This window comes from Magnolia sinica, chromosome 5, assembly GCF_029962835.1.
Source record: "Magnolia sinica isolate HGM2019 chromosome 5, MsV1, whole genome shotgun sequence".
NCBI classification, from domain to species: Eukaryota; Viridiplantae; Streptophyta; class Magnoliopsida; order Magnoliales; family Magnoliaceae; genus Magnolia; species Magnolia sinica.
Genome location: NC_080577.1, coordinates 88,406,833 through 88,412,049, shown reverse-complemented (window position 1 = coordinate 88,412,049; position 5,217 = coordinate 88,406,833). Strand labels below are relative to the sequence as shown.

At 35.9% G+C, this 5,217-nt stretch overlaps 1 long non-coding RNA gene across 1 annotated transcript; it reads right to left on the bottom strand.

Moving 5' to 3' along the window:
• Positions 1 to 1,853: 1,853 nt before the first annotated feature.
• Positions 1,854 to 3,203, bottom strand: LOC131246257 (uncharacterized). Its single transcript, XR_009171269.1, has 2 exons — positions 2,558 to 3,203; positions 1,854 to 2,256 (listed from the first exon to the last, which is right to left on the bottom strand). It is a non-coding gene; the product is annotated as an uncharacterized LOC131246257 (long non-coding RNA).
• Positions 3,204 to 5,217: the final 2,014 nt, after the last annotated feature.

Here is a 5,217-nt window from a genome sequence, read left to right as displayed (position 1 = left end):
CGTGCCAATGATTGATTCAAATCTCAGAGATCCTATATATGATTGGGGCCTTGTTCAGTGTATCGAGCCTTTCATATCTTGGGGCATGTTTTAATGGTCCAATTGTTATGATTGGTCTGTTTCCAATGATTGATATGTTAAGGCTTGGTTTTAGTAATCTAATTGGTTGATGTGATACATCCCATGGTGGATGTTGAATTGTGATTTTTCACATGTAAGAGATCGGTACTTGAATCATCTACGGTGGACCATTTTCAATTATCTAAGTTAATGTTTCCCAACCCACTATGAATGCTACAAATTGATCATATGATTGGGTCCATTTTTAATAGTCCAAATTGTTGAAATGATTGGACTCATTTTAATTATCTAAGCCATTCTTAATGATTGGGCCTACATTTTGTGATTCAAATCGTTAATATTGGAGGGTGCCTGCTATCATTATAAAAATTAAGGTAGGGCCTATTTTCAGTGGTCCAATTAATATGGTAGGGCTTGTTTTCAATGATCCAATGGTTAATATTGATTAGGAACATTTTCACCCATACGAATATTTGATATGGTTGGGCCATTCCAAGTGATTCAAATCATTGTGGCATTTGATTGGGTCTATTGTAAGTGATCAGAACCCTTTATATCATTGTCGCTTTTTTGGCGATCTAAACCTTGCATCTAATTGAGGCCATTTTAATGATCTGAACCAATATATGCTGAGGCTTGTGTTCACCAATCAATTTCGTTGATTATTAATAGGGCTCATTGGATGTGGTAAGGACAAAAATTGTTAGTGGAGCAATCTTGACATATAATATTTCGATCTTTTATAGTTAAGTGTGGAGTGTAGTTATTTTTCTTGACTAATTGTTCATCTAGCTAGCCTATATTCAACGATCCAAATCCTTAATATGGTAGGGTTTATCCAAAACCTACCACGGTTGATCCAAACCCTTCATATGATATGCTGGTTTCCGGTGATGCAGACCTTTGACATGCTTGGGCCATTTTAATTGATTTGAACCGTTAAAATGATTGGCTTATACTTAGTGATCCAACGCTTCATATGATTGGGGTTGCTTTTAGTGATCTATGCTATAAATATCATTAAGGTCGTTTTTGGTGATACGTTATATACAATGATAGTGCCTTTTAATAGTTCATTGTGATGGATGTTTTTAAATGGCGGTTAATTTCAATGAACGGGATGTATAAAGATATACATGAATATATTAATGAGGTCTACCAAAAATTCCAATAGGTGATACAACATGTACAATGATAATGCCCTTTAATTGTTAATGGGGACGAGACTATGGGGAAGATAATTACCACGTCTATTCTTTTTTGTCTGGTCATACAGAGAGCTCCACCATGGGTGACAATGTTCACTTGACTAACGAAGTTGCTGACAATCAATAGTTTGCAAAGAAGATCCCTTACCCTTCCTAACATGTGTAAATGTGTATGAGAGATGCAGAGTCAATTAATCACCTCTTCATTTATTGCATGCTTGCTTGAATGATATGGGACTACTTTCTCAATGCTCTCCATACAAGCTTAGGTGAAGCCGAATTCTATTGTGGACCTTCTATGGTCTTGACATTCAGGACGGGTGGGAAAAGTGGGGAAATCTTTGTGGTGATTGCTTTAATATAGGAGATGTTTTCAGAATAGGAGTTCTTCGTATGTTGTGGTCGTTAGGGAAATTAAATGTATTTTTTGGGTTGGGCTTCTTAATCCTGCTAATCTCTCATATGTTTTTCAATTGTGTAGGTGGGTTGTTTTCTTTTACGCATTTTTTGGGTTTTTTTTTTTTTTTTTTTTTTTTTTTTTTTTTTGTTTTTTGTTTTGAAGACAGAGGGTGTCCCCACTGCATTTTGTGGGTTTTTAATGAAGCTCTCTCAAAAAGAAAAAAACAAAGAAAAAAAAGAAGGCAATTTGAAATGAGCCATGGCTAAATTCTTTTGTTGGTTTGAGGTTTTACTTGGACAAAAAATACAAAACGAAAAACAAATAGGAAGGACATAAATAACGAAGAAATGTAAAAAAATAAAAATAAATAAAAAATAGTATGAAGAATCTAAACTAAAGATGATTTTTGAGCACGATTTCCTAGTAGGTGAAAACTAAATGCCCCAAACTTGTTGGAATGACCTTTTATCAATAAATGAAACTCCATATACAAATTAACTTCTTGATCTCTAAAAAATAGATTATTTGAAAATACCACTTATGAATGATATTTTTGTTCGAGGCAAACTAATCTTCATGCTAAGTGTCTTTCCTATTTTGGGGTACTCTTGATCTTAGTAGGGTTTGACAGTTTACACATATAACTAATTACACCCTAAGCACACAATACACAACTTCACTAAATGTTGAATTTCATTCACCATTTATAGGAAGGGCATAAATAAAGAAGAAACGTAAAAAAAATAATATGAAGAATCTAAACTAAAGATGATTTTTGAGCACGATTTCCTAGTAGGTGAAAACTAAATGCCCCAAACTTGTTGGAATGACCTTTTATCAATAAATGAAACTCCATATACAAATTAACTTTTTGATCTCTAAAAAATAGATTATTTGAAAATACCACTTATGAATGATATTTTTGGTCGAGGCAAACTAATCTTCATGCTAAGCGTCTTTCCTATTTTGGGATACTCTTGATCTTAGTAGGGTTTGACAGTTTACACATATAACTAATTACACACTAAGCACACAATACACAACTTCACTAAATGCTGAATATCATTCACCTTCAATAGAAAGATAGTCAAATACATACTCAAGGATAAGCCTACCCCAATCCTTTTTTTCTCATTTTACTTAGATCTTTGAAAGATGTGAGGTTTCACTTCCCAAAAGGGACGGGGACAGGGACACCCAGTTGTTTTATATATATATATATATATATATAAACTTTCCCAAAACCCGTCACGAGTTTGGGTGAATGGCTTTGGTCGTGGGTTTGCTTCCCATAGACACGAGTGTGATTCCCCTCCCCGTGGATTATACCTATCACGAGTTGGGGCGAACGGCTTTGGTCGTGGGTTTTCTCCCCATAGACACGAGTGTGATTCCCCTCCTCGTGGATTACCTATCACGGGTTGGGGCGAACGACTTTGGTCGTGGGTTTGCTCTTCACAGACACGAGTTGGGGCGAACAACTTTGGTCGTGGGTTTGCTCCCCACAAACATGAGTTTGATTCCCCTCCCCGTGGATTACCTGTTATGAGTTTGGGCGAACGACTTTGGTCGTGGGTTTGCTCTCCATAGACAGGAGTTCGATTCTCCTCCCCGTGGATTACTCGATGCACGTTGTGTAACTGAGGAAATTTTTTTTTTTAAAATTTTAAATCCCCACATTTGGAGACTCGCTACACCCGACCTGATTTGGTGTCGACTCGACTCGACTTGGTACCTGTGACCGGGTCAGACTCAGTCTGGATTAGTCTAGGCCAGACCCGGACTCAGATTTGGTTAGACATGCTAGACTTGGTACCGAGTTGGACCAGTCGGGTCAGTCCTTCAGCCCTAACTTGGTCCGACTCGACTCGTTGCCCTATTCTTCATGCTGTGTATCAGGGAAATTTTTTGTTTTTAATCCTCACATTTGGATATTCTTGAAATTTTAACCTTCAATTTCAGTGTTCAGTATTAAGCCTATGCCTGTCATTCCTTTCAAGCTTGACTCATGACGCTTAATGACTGAGTTCGATTTCCTCCCCATGGATTTTCCGACACATGTGGTTGGCGGGTGATTGCGTGCATCTGTAGGGTTCTTCTTTGTAATCCCTTCAGGCAGTTCTTTTAATAATGCATTACTTAAATTAAAAAAAGGAATAAAGAAAAACAAAAAGAAGTATTGCGTCTTCCTTTTAGTTGTTCCAAGTAATAGCTAATAGCTAATAACTTGTATGATCATCTGAGATCATCTTGAAAAAATAATATATAAAAATTTGAGTTGTTTTTAATTTTTTAAATTTTTTTACAATGATGCCAACTGTTGAGATGATTCGTTTTCAAAGATCAAAACCTTTCATATTACTCAATCTGCGCACTTTTAATAAAATTTCAGTTCTCTCTCTCTCTCTCTCTCTCTAAAAAAATATAGAAAGAAACAAAGAATGCAAATTGAAATAAGCCATAAGTAAATTCTTTCATTTGTTTTAAGTTTTAATTAGGCAAAGAATACAAAATGAAAACAAGAAATATGAAGAACATAAAAATAAAATGAAAAACAAGAAGAAGAAAAGTAGAATAAAAATAAAAATGAAGAATGTAAACAAAAGATGGTTCTTGAGCAAGAATTCTATAGCAAGTGAAAACTAAATAATGCCCCAAATGTTTTGTTAGAACGACCTTTTATAAATCAATGAAACTCTGAATGGTGCTTGTGTTCGAGGCAAACTAATCTTCTTGCTAAGGGTCTTTTCTGTTTTATGATACTCTTGATCTTTGTAAGATTTGACAGTTTACACATGTAGCTAATTACACCCTAAGCACACATTACACAATTACACCAAATGCTGAATATCATTCACCTCCAATATAGAGAGGATAGTCAAATCCATACACAAGGATGAGCCACCAAGTCTTTTCTTCTCCTTTTACTTAGATCTAAGGATTAAAAAGATGTGAGGTTTCACTTCCCAAAAACACAAGTAAGGTGCTAGCCATATTGTAGCAAAATTAGAAGGGCAAGGAGAATAGAAGAGAGAAAAGAAAGACTTGAAAAAGGAACAAGAAGATTGAGCAATCTAGGGCAGGCATTATAGTCCAATGCCTTTACCATTGCTATTTTGTCTTTAGTGTGAAGTGAGCCTTTTGGAACTTTCGACTATTGACCAGAGTGATAAGAAAGAAGAAAAAAAAAGAGAGAGAAATTGGGGGGGGGGGGGGGGAGAAGAGAAAAAGTTGGAGCTTGCTCGCTGTAATCTGGGGCAGGGGTATTTCCTATGTCGTTGCCATTGCGGTTTTATGCCTTAGTGGGAAGTGAGCCTTTTGGATCTTCCTCTATTGCAAAGTTTGATGGAATTAAAACAAAGGGTGTAAAAATAAAGAAATGATAAGAATGAAAGTTAAAGTGCACTAGTATTAAAAGACCTTAAGTGTTTCCGGGAAAGTTTTTTAATCCTCATATCTAGATAATACAGAAATCATAACCTCAATTTCATTCTCTCATTGATGAAGGGGATGGGGTAAGGTCCCATG